General features: G+C 36.9%; 1 long non-coding RNA gene across 1 annotated transcript in view; it reads left to right on the top strand.

The window, feature by feature from the left end:
* The window catches only part of LOC118488374, a 30,030-nt gene extending 19,286 nt beyond the window's left edge, over nucleotides 1–10,744 (top strand). The window contains exon 3 of the long non-coding RNA XR_004884428.1: nucleotides 10,692–10,744. This is a non-coding gene — a long non-coding RNA (uncharacterized LOC118488374). The remainder of the gene's footprint in view (nucleotides 1–10,691) is intronic.
* The last annotated feature ends 2,904 nt before the right edge of the window (nucleotides 10,745–13,648 follow it).

Here is a 13,648-nt window from a genome sequence, read left to right as displayed (position 1 = left end):
TAGTAATTTCACAAGGGCTAAAAATGCCAAAACTGGAAATCTGAGTTCATATACTTATACTTTCTGTTTTTATATGAAAATATGCTAAACACATCAGTAGGTATAGGTCTTATATGTTTAAAACAAGTATAACGCTTACTATGCGCTTAAAACGCTAAATATGCGATTTAAGGGCGTTTTCGGGTTTTCAAATTAAATCTGAGATTTTTATATTTCCAGAATACTTAAAATAATTTATTCATCATATAAAACCAGTAGAAAAAGGTTTCGGGTCAAAAGGATGTGTAAAACTCATTTTATGGCTTAAACGGTCAAAACCGACATAACCCGAAATAACTAGGCGATCTAAGATCCGTTCAGCCAAAAATTAATTAAAAATCATCAAAATTCCCAGAATATTATAATACATCAGTTGGTAAAAAGTTTTATACCAAAACGTGGCCAGAAACGGGTTCTACGCAAAAAGGACCGTTTATGTAAATTTATAATATAGTTTTACGCTAATGGCCATAACTCACAATCTGGACCACCAACTGATCCGAAATTTTCGGTGCAAGTTCATATATTAGAAATAAAGATTTCTATCCTTTCACTTTTCCAAAAATCCCGTTTTAAATCAAAAAGGGCAAAATAGTCAACTTTATGCATAAATCGGAAACATGCATTCGAATAGGCTAAGCATAGACTTAATCAAAGAAAATTCCAGAAAGTTTAACTAAAATAAAAATAGTCAAAAATACTTTCCAATACAGATCTCGAACATGCATGTACGAATCCGAATCGATAGTCTACGAAATAATCGTTTTACAAGACTTTCGGTTCCGATTCGTGGCTATACTATAGATTGTCGAGTTGATGATGATTAAAACACATTCTTGTATGTATTACAAGTTATTTATGATGATCAATCAGATTGCATGTCATCTATATCATTATTCATGTTATTTTTCACAAAAATCGCTTCTGTTGACTTTTTAGAAATAGGTTTGACTCGACATTTAGCATGCATGTAGTGGGATTCAGATAGTGCCCTTTAGAGGGTTTGTTTCCCACATAAATACCAATCTATAACAAGTTTCAATTCGAGAAATGACTGAAAGAAATCTGTTTAATCAGAAAGTCAAAGCTTATGAACACCCAGTTTGACTTTTAGCAATAATCAAAGCAAAAACGGATTATAGAACGAATTGAAAGCTTACAAAGGTCCTATAGATGTTTAAAAATCACTAGGAGTCGGCCTTGTTGCTCAGATTGTCTCCAGGAAGCTGCCTTGAAGTTCTTGAATGTTGAGAGCACTTGTTTACTTTGAGAATGTCCAAGAAATGTGATCAAAATCTGATTTAAAGCCATAAATTCGAGGTCACTGTAGTAGTAGCCATGCAAGGCATGTTATTGGGTCATTTGGAGGTGCAAGTGAGCTGTAAACAACTCAAATTCGGACTCAATCCATCCATTTTGCGAATTTTGTCGCTGGGCAACCCACGCGGCCCGCTTGGGCTTTCCCAGGCGGGCCGCCTGACCCTCCTGATCAGCCAACAACTTTCATATATTGACAGCTTTGACCCCTGAACTTGTACGCGATGTTTCGGCTACTTTTCTCGCCCCGTAAACCCCCAAACTTGGTTTCTAAGAACCTTAGGACTTTTACCAACATGGTAATGCCCTCGGATAACTTTGCGCTCAACCGAAAAGCCATGAAATTCGACGTTGACGCTTTTAGTCCCTTAAGTACGGTTTTGGCCATAACTTTCTCATACGTTGACGAAACTTCATGAAATTTTTACCACATATTCTAGTGAGTATATTTTAGCTATACAAAGCTTCGGGTCTGCCAAAAGTTCACTCAGAGGTATAAATTCAACATGTTGACACTTTTGGCCCCTATAGTTTACAATACTTCACTTTTGTGCAATTTCCGCGTCGTATGATCTATGAACCATCCGTTAAAGGTTATAAACATTATGTGGGGTTATCATAGAGCCTATTTATCCATTGTTGACACTTTGGACCCTTACGTTCCATAGTTTTCACTGTTTGTCACTTTTAGTCCCTCTAAAGTATGTTTTCACATAACGGAACCTTATGACACGTGTCAAGACATTATTGGACGAAATTTTTCGAGGTGTTACATTTGAGCTTGGACATTGAGATGTATTCAAAATTGTCCCCTTTTGAATAGGTACAAAACCTCTCTTAGAGTTCTCCATTTGGAACCTATTCAAGACTTTGTCAATGTATGCACTTTGGTTTAAACCTATCAAGCGCCTTGATCTATCCCTATAGACCTTTATTCCCAGAATGTAGGCTACTTCACCAAGATCCTTAATGGAAAAACAACTTCCAAGCCAAGCTTTTACACCTTCCATGGTTGGAATGTCATTCCCAAATAGTAGAATGTCATCGACATACAGTACTAAGAAAGTGATGATGCTCCCACTAGCCTTCTTATACACACAAGCTTCATCGCCGTTCTTGATGAATCCAAAATTCTTAATTTCTTCATCAAAACGGTGATTCCAACTTCTAGATGCTTGTTTCAATCCATAGATTGATTTCTTTAACTTGCATACTTTGTCAGGATGTTTTGGATCGACAAAACCTTCAGGCTGAACCATATAGACATCTTCATCAAGATATCCATTGAGAAATGCCGTTTTGACATCCAATTGCCAGATCTCATAGTCATAATATGCGGCTATGGCAAATAATATCCTGATTGACTTTAGCATCGCCACAGGCGAGAAGGTCTCATCATAATCAATCCCTTGAGTTTGAGTGAAACCTTTTGCTACAAGTCTTGCTTTGTAAGTATCCAAGTTACCATGCATATCAGTTTTCTTCTTGAAAACCCACTTACTTCCAACTACTTTAGAGTTAAGTGGTGGCACAACCAATTCCCAAACTTGGTTGTCATACATGGATTGCATCTCTATGTTCATGGCTTCAAGCCATTTGTCGCAATCGGATTTTGACATTGCATCATGGTATGTGGTTGGTTCATCTGAATCTACCACGTAGCATCCATCCATGAAAAATCATATCTTTCAGGTGGATTGCTAATTCTACCAGATCTGCGAACATTTTGTGTATTTCGATCAACCTCTTGATCGTTTTCAACAACCTCTTGTTGAGTGCTAGTATCAACCAAACATGTATCGTCTTGTGGTTCTTGATCCTCCTCAAGTTCCACTGTTCTATCACTGGTTCCTTCCATAAGGAACTTAGCTTCTAAGAACTTACCCTTTCGAGCAACAAATACCTTTTGCTCAGTTGGGTCGTAGAAATAGTATCCTATATCATCTTTAGGATAACCTACAAAGATACACTTAGTAGATCGGACTTCCAATTTATTTGGAGTGTATTGCTTAACATAAGCTTCACAACCCCAAACCCTTAAGAATGATAATGATGGAGGGTTTCCGTGCCATATTTCAAAAGGTGTCTTTTCCACTTTCTTGGTTGGGGCCATATTTAATATACGGATTGCGGAGAGCAAAGCGTAACCCCAAAATGATAGAGGCAATGTGCTTCTAGCCATCATAGATCGAACCATATCTAATAGAGTTCGATTTCTCCTTTCAGATACACCATTGTGTTGTGGTGTTCCAGGTGGAGTAAGTTGTGAGATAATCCCACAACTCCTAAGATGATCTTGAAAAGTACCACTAAGGTATTCACCTCCTCTATCGGTGCGAAGGACTTTGATTGTTTTCTTGAGTTGATTTTCTACTTCACTTTTGAAGTCTTTGAACATTTCAAATGCTTCATCCTTGTGTTTTAGTAAATACACATAACCATAACGACTATAGTCGTCGGTAAAGGTAATGAAGTATCTTTCACCATTCCTAGTCATCGGCTTAAAAGGACCACATACATCTGAATGTATGATACCTAATAAGTCCTTAGCCCTTACAAATGTTCCACTAAAGGGCGTCTTGGTCATTTTTCCTTGTAAACAAGATTCGCATACATCAAATGAATTATCTTCATTTGTATTTAAAAGACCATTTTTCTGAAGTGTATGCATGCGATTCTTGCTTATATGTCCAAGGCGACAATGCCAAAGATAGGAATCATTCAAATCCATTTTGAGTTTCTTGTTGGTTACTTGGTACATTGAGCTATCGTATGATGCGTTATCATGATCTAATTCATAAATACCATTTAAAGACATAGCTTTAAAATAAAACACATCATTCCTAGAAACATAAATGTCTTGGTTAACAAATTCAAATTTAAAATCACATTGTCTCAAAAGGGAAACAGAAATTATGTTCCTAGTCAAACTAGGAGCATATAAAACATTCTTCAAAATAACTTCCAAACCACTTGGAAGTTCTAAAACGTAGTCTCCTTGAGCTTCGACTTCAACTTTTGCTCCGTTGCCCATAAAGAGACTAGCGTCCCCTTTCTTGTAATGTTTATTTCTTTTGAACCCCTGCAACGAATTGCAAATATGAGTTCCACATCCGGTATCTAGTACCCATGTGTTAGAAGAAATAACATTAAGCTCAACATGTATCATAAAGATAGTACCTGAGGTTTGCCCTGCATCCATCTTGTTTTTCAACTCTTTGAGATAGGTCGGACAATTTCTCTTCCAATGTCCTATCTCACCACATTCAAAACATGGGTCATTCGTAGCAACCTTTTGCTTCTTCTCTTTTGGTTTAGCTGGTTCTGCTTTAGCTTTTCCTTTTCCCTTTCCCTTGACGTGCCCCTTTCTTTTAGCATAGGTTGCTTTAGAGTCGGGGTGGGGCCTCTTCTTGTTTCCTCCTTCATTGATCGCTAGGACGGGTAAAGCCTTTTTGCCCATTCCTGCTTCGGCCATTTTGAGCATTGCATGAAGCTCACCAATGCTCTTGTCCCATCCATTCATGTTGTAATTCATAACAAAGCTCTCAAATTTCTTTGTTAAAGAGTTGAGGATCAAATCCGTAGCCAACTCTTTGGAGACGGGACAATTTAGCCGTTCGAGGCGATCAATGTGGCTTTTCATCTTGAGAACATAAGATGATACCGATTGGGTTTCCTCCATTCGACATGCATGAAGCGCCCGAACAGTTTCGAAGCGTTCTACCCTTGCTTGTTGTAGGAACATTTCCTTTAACTGGGTAATCATGTCGTATGCCCCATGGTGTTCAAAATCCTTTTGAATTTCGGGAATCATAGTTCCCAACATGAGGCATGAGGCTTGCATGGAGTCCTCGGTATACTTAACCCAATCGTTGTAGGCTTCCACATCTTCCACGTTAGGTTCATCGGGAATAGGATCATCCAACACATAGGATATCTTCTCTTGCTTGAGAACGATTCTCAAGTTTCGAAACCAATCCATGAAATTGTTATGGTTGAGACGATCCTTTTCTAGGATGGTTCTTAGTGATAGGTTTCGGACGGTTTGGGTAATCGGGTTTGCATTGTTAGCGGCTATCTACAAAATTTAACAAGTTCAATTTTAGTATTTTCGATATTATTATATTTTAATCATTAATACCCTTTTGTGTCTTAAAGACAATTAATAATTAAAATCTAGAATCCAACGTTACATTTAAATATTGGTTAGGTGACCTTTATCCCTCTATTTAAATTAACAAGGTAGTCAACGTTTGACAATTGCAACTCTTTGCAATTTCTAGCCATATGGGATCGGTTAAACATCTTTATGTTTAGTTGGCATGTTTAATCCCATCAACACCTTTGTTCCCCATGCTTTGGTGACCCTAAGTTCATGGTTTCCAAATCAAGTCGTCCAACTTACACACACGTGTGAGTTTATACACATAAGTGGTTAGGTGACCTTTATCCCACAAACATGGTAAACCCACCTCGAACATACAAGTTCCCTCAAATGTGGTTAGGTGACCTTTATCCCACAATAAGAGTTCCCAAGTGTTTCGAGTGTTGTATAAAAGGATGGTGTTTGACTTGTTTTATAAAAGGGTTTTCAATATTTCAAAAATTCTAGTTTAGAAAATATTATGTACCATACATTTGCATGCATTCAAATTAATGGTACTTTAGTGAAACTAATTTTCAAGGTTCTTTTTAATAAAACCCATTTTATTATAAAATCATTAATTTTTAATAAAACCTTTTATTAACCATTTTAATGATTTTGTTAAGAACCAATTTTACGCTTGTTGTTGATTATTAGTTTGTTAAGTCATGCATATCGACATATCATCTAAACAACAAAATAAGCAACCACACAAGCATAACAATAGGTGCATAACCATAGCCAACTATTTTGACAACACTTGTTAGCCGAAACAAGTGTGCCAAAAGGTCCTTCCTAAAGGGTGAAAAATGACACAAGCAATGTGTCGTTGAACTCCCACTTGATCCCGCATCCAAATGCTTCAAGTCTCCTTCTTGTGTTGTGATTTCTCCACCTTCTTTGAGCTTCCAAAAGTCTTTTATATTCAGCTCCAAACTCCTTTGGACTCCAAAAATGAGTTTTGGTTATCGGGTTTGCATCCCGTTGAGAACGATGAAGTTCTTTGGACCGAATATTATGGTCCAAACCAAAAGCTCATTTTTGTGTGCATCTTCTTTTACAAAATATATCCTAATACATTTTTCTAGTAAAATAAAATGCACCTAATCTATTTATTTTAAATACCAAATGAAAATAAATAAATTACATATCTTCTAATGGAAGAACAAAATAATAATTATTACAACCCATTGAAATAATAAATAACAACACAATCATTCAACACAAGGTCATGGCTAGGTCATATGCACCAAAATATATATCCAAATATATATATATATATATTAATTTCAAGAAGCATAAAAAAAATGGTTCCCTTTTATAAACATTTTCGGCTATGTTCAAAAAACCGAAAAGGTAAGTTTTGTCCAAACAAACAAATCATCCATATGAAATAAATTTTTCAAGATTCTCTTATGCATGTAAGAAAATAATCTTGAAAAACAAAGGGTTAACCATGTTAAAATTTTTGGCCATAGGGTTTTATTCAAACCCGAAACCCGAAATTTTTAATCTATTGAAGTATGCACTCACATAAGCGGCTCTAGATGCCATTGATGGGATTTTAACATGTTGATCAAAGCAATTTCATCCATATGAAATAAAAACGCAGCGGAAATAATGTTTAAAACATGTTACTTTTAAAAGATATAAAACCATTTATATGCAAAATCCCAAAAACCCGGATCCATATATGAAGATGCATACTATCAAACATAACCATAGGGTGTTTAGAAAAACTACCTTCTTGGAGTAATGAGAATGAAACGGATGATGCTTCAAGAATGGTTGTCTTCAAGAGTAGAAGACCTCAAGCTTGTATACCCCAAGCTTCCAACAAAACACCACGAAATAGCTAGGATTTAACACTTGAAACGAAACCGAAAGAGCTCCTTGGAACCCTTCTATGGCCGATTTTGAGAGCAAAATAACACAAGTCTTCCAAGTTCTCTCTAGTCCATTTTGTCATACAAAATACATTTAAAGGAAGTGAGAGAAATTGCCACCCTACATGCCCAATCAAAATCCATGCAATTGCATGTATGTTTATTGGACCAAATTTTCACCCAATCAAGAGCCATCTAAATATGACATCTTGCATGAAATGTTATTGGGGCAAAAATCTTTTGGGAATTCCCATGAGGGGGGGGGGGGGCGGCCCACTTGTATTTTTATAAAAAAAATTCAAATCTTTCTTTTATAAATTTAAGTCTTGATTAATTTTATAACTTTTATAAAATTATACACCATATGTTTGCAAGACTTTATGTAATCTTTTATAATGTTATTTAACCCATTAAATAACAAAATAAAATATTCTCTCAAAATAAATTATCCATATAATTTATTAGTTTCTCAAGTGTAATTATTTAGAAAACCAATTTCTAAATATTGTAAGTGTTAATATTTATTTGTTTGATCATATCACAAATAAATAATATAAGTGTTTGTCTAGCTTGTTATTGGGTATGACTCGACTTGGATCATAACGTACTAGCCACATCAATTTAATATGTGTCTTGGGCACAGAGTCCAACATCTTGCACGTGGAGCGAAGCGTCGTTGTGGATCGTTGAGAGCATTGTTCTGGTTATAGTCTGGTTTTAATAAAAACGTTTTCCCATATTAAAACCAAGGTAGCATTGTCACACCCCCAAAATCCACCCGCGGAGTATCACCGCTTGGGAGCGTGACTGACCAGGATCAAGCCACCAATCATATTGAACATGTAATTAATTAACAAGTAAAATAAATGTAAACCAGTCATTCAATACGATAGGTGTTCAAAACATAATTATAGTTTCAAAGTGTAGCGGAAGCATAAGTATGAAAACCCAATGTGTAACATAAGTTCAAATGTTTAAATGTTTTAACATGGCATCCACGATCCATGCTCCACAACGACCTGCTCCTCCCTGTGCAAGCTCCATGTATCTAACGACCTGCAAGGCATGTAACAGAGGATCAACAACTAGTTGAGCGAGTTCACAGTTTATAGTTCGGTATTTGTAATAGTTTAGTAAGCCTTGTATTCGTTCATTAAGTCATGTATCGTAATAGTTTGTATCGCGGCCCTTCAGGCATGTATGCGAAGATTAGGGAAAGTTCTCAAGTATTCTAGACTAGGTATATTTGTATCGCGGCCACCCGACACCTGTGCGAAGTTTAGCGTATAGTTCGCAGCCTTCCTAGGCATGTGTGCGAAGATCAGTCATAATATCGCAGCCAACCCTGGCGTGTATGCGAAGATCAGTTCTATTAGTATCACTAGTCTAGTAGTATCTTATCAATAACCTTCCTCACCCGAGGATCATATCACTAATTTCCATTATCCAGGTAAGTACGAGTAAATAATCAAATCCCATTCCCACCCTGGGAACCCCATGCCTTGGCTGTGTGAACTCACCTTGGTTTGCTCGGTATGCTAAGTTAAGTGCTCACAAGGAATCAATCAAAGCCTAGAGTATGCATGTATTCACAGTCAGTACATGTTTGTAAGGTTTCGCATGCAAAGTTCGTCACATAGTGTGTGTAACAGTTAACATCAGGCATTACAACCAGTTAATCATCTTCATACAATTCATGTTTGATAGGAAGAACATGCAGTTAACATACTTCACCAAATTAACATACTTAAGAGGATTCACACACTAGTAATGTTACATGTCTACTGAGATAACATTTTTACAGTCATAACAGAGTTAACATGTTTAACTGGATTTACTATCTAACATAGTTTATCAATTAACAGAGTTATAAGCTACCAAAGTTACGCGGCTCTATGCATATCAACCTTAAAAAGTCGGACAATGAATATCATCTTTATAAAATCGGGCTATATATAACAACACTTATAACTTCTGATCCATGTAATATAAAACTTGAACCAAACCACATAACATGAAACTCAGACTTCATTCATGAGCTAAAAGTCGGACCTTAGATAAAATTACAAAAGTCGGACCAATATGGACTACAAAAGTCGGACCCTAGCCAAGTTTTAAAAGTCGGACATATGGAACTTGAAACTCGGACCAAGGGGACTTTTCCCTTACAAAATTCGGACAAGGGCCATGCCCTTTGAAATTCGGACAAGGCTTTAAAGCCTAAAGCTCGGACACACCACACATAAGAAACTCGGATCCTTGAGCTCTCATATAAAACTCGGACAGTGGCTTTCTTTTGTCTAAAACTCGGACCACTACATAAGCTCGGACCTTCCTTGCAATATACATAAAACTCAGACTTTTACTTATTACAATATTCGGATCCATGTGTATGAAAAACTCGGACTCTCATATCCTCATATAATATTCGGACTTCATGATGCTTGTACCAAAACCCGGACCCTTGCAATCATCATAAAATTCGGACTTCAAGTCCCTTTAAAACTCGGACCTTTTACATTATTAAAGGTCGGACCAAATCCATCATACTCAGAGTTTTTATCATGCGTTAACTTCCAAAAATCATTTCACAGGAATAGAACAGTTACGTTCTATATTCGTGCGATCAAAACCCTAATTCATGCTTTCATACTGCAGAATCAAATCAACAATAAACACTTTCATCATAACAGACATATCTTAATATCAAGCAACCAATTACACAACTAATCAGTATCATTTCACAATCATCAGGATTCAATCAATAACTACAGAACTAGTATGTGAAGAATTAGGGTTTACATGCATCAATCAATCAACAACTAACAACCAACAATGATTAAACAATTACCTTGATTGGTTCTAAATGGATTGAAAGATCAAACTTGATGCAAAAGACTTATGAAACCAAGAATGATGAGAAGATGGTTGTAGAGAGGATTAGAGGAGGTGAAAGTACGTGTTTTGATTCTTTGTGAATGATTAGTGAATGATTAGGGTAGGAGATTAGGGTTAAGTATGATTTAGATTTCACTAATAACTCTTTACACCCTTTATTATTATATTTTACAATAGTGCACCATCTCAAACAATTTCACAGTTTCACCACCAAGTTTATGCATTTGACAAGTCTTTCACAATTAACACATAACCATGCAAAATCACACAATACACTTCATTGTATCCAAAACGTTACAGTTTCACAGCAAACTAATTGTGCAAATAAACGACTAAACAATAAATGCACGTGCAATAAATGCGAAATAGGAAATCTTGGAAATTCGAGTTGTCACATTTGATACAAGAACCACTGATGCAAGAAATTCTTGACACACCTAGATGCCAATTGATGATAAACTTCAAGAAATTCAACAAATAATATTCTAAATTTAGATAAAGTTACAAACTTTGACACAATAACCGCTGATGAAAGAAAATCTTGACATACCCGCATGCCAGAATATGAAGAACTTGCAAAAAATCACTAAAATTACTCAAATAACATACATCTAACACAAATAATTCACATAACATCACTTAAAATATGTTTTTTAACTTGAAAAACTAAAAAAGAATGGAACTTTACCAATAATCTGATTGGGATCTTTGAAGGGATTGTTGATTTTCTTTTATGGGGATCTTTGAAATTTTTTAACTTCAATAAAGGGGCTTAGTGAGGTGGGGAACCCGCGCGTAGTCACTTCCGCGGAAACCTGGACCTGCAAGGGGGATTTGGACCTGCAAGGGGGATTTGAGAGGACGATTTAATGGGGGTTATGCAGGCTCTTCAGTCGTGATTGAATGAAATTGGACGTTTTGTGTGCTTGACATTCACTCTTCCGATTGATTATGAGGGACGTCTAGGTTTCCTGAGGGCAAAGAAGTAATGGATTTGGGGGTTATATTTGGAAGAAATGTAAAAAATCATTGAAACCTAGGTGAAGGGGGCATATTTGGAAGCTTGTGATGAAACTCACGAAAAATGCACTGACGTTTCATATGACGTCTTAAAATTAGGGGGTAAAATTACATCTTAGTCCTAAGGAGATGTATTATATAGTTATATAGATATATGATATATAAAAGAGGTGTGAATGAGAGTACATCGTATGAATATCATAATCGGTGATTGTCTTCTCTTCCTGTCTCTTTAGTAATCTGATTTAACTTTTTTTCTGTCTCTTATTTGTATTTGTATTTCAATTATGTTGTTTCATTCGGTGTAATTGATGTGCACAAAATGCAACATATAAATTACATCAATTATGACATAAAACTAACCCTTTTTTAGTACTAATGTTGGAAAAAGTGTTTTTGTCTTCCTTTTGTATTTTCAGGATTAAATGAGCTCAAATGAACAAAAGATGCAAAAAGGCAGATAAATCTAACATAAATACAAGAAAAGGGACAAACATGGCATGCCCGACCCCCCGACATCATCTTCCCAAGCAAAAACAAGAGAACAGAAGACTGAACACGCCCCGTGCTCACTGAGCACGGGGGCGTGCCCAAGTGTCAGCAGAAAAGACAAAGTTGTAGAAGCTTCTATCGCCCACCACGGGGTCGTGCTCAGCGGACACGGGGCTGTGGTCAACTCTAAGATTCGCAGAATCTAGGGAAATCTTGATAGTACAGATACGCTTTTGCACATGGGGTCGTGCTCAGCGGACACGGGGGCGTGGTCAACTAATGTAGACAAACTGCAATTAATGAAGAAAGAGAAGAAGGATGGACACGGGGCCATGCCCAATGGACACGGGGCCATGCCCAATGGACACGGGGCCGTGCCCGAGTTGCTGTTCAGGCTATAAATAGGGATGCTTGGCTCATTTGCAAACCATCCCATGGCACACCACTTCTCTCACACTTCACCCACCCACCACCACCCTCACAACACCATCATCCATCATCCATCATAGAGTGTGTGAGTCGTCTCGAGATCCAAGATTGATCGTAAGAGTTCTTGACAGTCAAAGGCCATGTTTGCCTAAGTCTCTTACATCACTTGGTGAAGAGAAGTGTTTAGTGTAATACTTTTTATTTTTAATCTTTTCGCACTTTTTATTTGGTTATGTATTAATGACTTTAATAACTAGTTTCTTATGTTGAAGGTGATTCTTCCTTATCGTTTGTCCGTGGTGTCTTGGCATTATTTTACTGTCTATATAAAATAAAAGATTTTCACCATTCATATCTCCACGGTCTATATGGAGATATGTTGGCTACCTGGTCGGGGGTTAAGGGAACGGTTTGGAAAGAGTCTTGCCATTGTTCAGTGTATAGATCCTGTAAAGGACCTGGGTCAAATTTAGTAGGACCTCCTTCAATACCCACCGGTATTGGATGGCGGGGGTCCAAACTCTTTGATCCCCTCATAAGTAAGCTACTATTAAAACTTTAACCCGGCTATTTAGGACTGTATCCCTGCTGACTCATACTACTTAGCCGAGGGTAACGTCACCTTCAAAAGAGGGGCCTACCATCTTATGCATTAATAACTTAATTAATTATCTTTCAATAATCCGACCCTTTAGGATTGTATCCTTGCTGACTCAAACTACTGGGTTGAGGGTAACGTCACCTTCAAAAGAGGGGCCTACTACGATAACTAAGATAATCTCTTAAAAAGGGCAAAAGTGCAGAAATAATCAAAGGTAACACTACACACGAGTCGGATCCAAGTGATTCATCTTGTCTATCTGTTTTTACTTTTATTTTATTTTTCAGCATTTTGGTTAGTTTTATTTTTCTAATTTAAAACCTTTTTTCTAACATTTTGATTTGATCAGACGTTGAGGATAAACCGGTACTAAAAGCTCTTGTGTCCTTGGACGACCTCGGTATCTTACCAACACTATACTACGTCCATGATGGGTGCATTTGCGCATATGTGTGTTTAGTGTTAGTAAATATTGTGTTTTATAAATTTAAAACTTGGCTAAAAAGTGTAAAAGGGCTTAAAATATATATAAAAACCTATAACACACGACACACATCAAGTTTTTGGCGCTGTTGCCGGGGACACAAGGATTTTAAGAAAGTTAGGAATCAACGGCCTAATCGTTTTTTTTATTTTTCTGTTTTTTAGGATTTTCTTAATTTTTCAGCTTCTGCAGAACTCAGCATAGGCCGTGCCCGCTGAACACGCCCCGTGCCCAATCTTTGGAACTGGCAATCCTGTTTTAAGTCAGACAGTAAGCTGAACATGGGGGCGTGTCCACTCAACACGCCCCGTGCCCAAGTTTTAGTTACTGAAAACAGA

This window comes from Helianthus annuus, chromosome 16, assembly GCF_002127325.2.
Source record: "Helianthus annuus cultivar XRQ/B chromosome 16, HanXRQr2.0-SUNRISE, whole genome shotgun sequence".
NCBI classification, from domain to species: Eukaryota; Viridiplantae; Streptophyta; class Magnoliopsida; order Asterales; family Asteraceae; genus Helianthus; species Helianthus annuus.
Note: the sequence above shows the minus strand (reverse complement) of the source record. Positions and strands in the feature narration are given on the sequence as shown.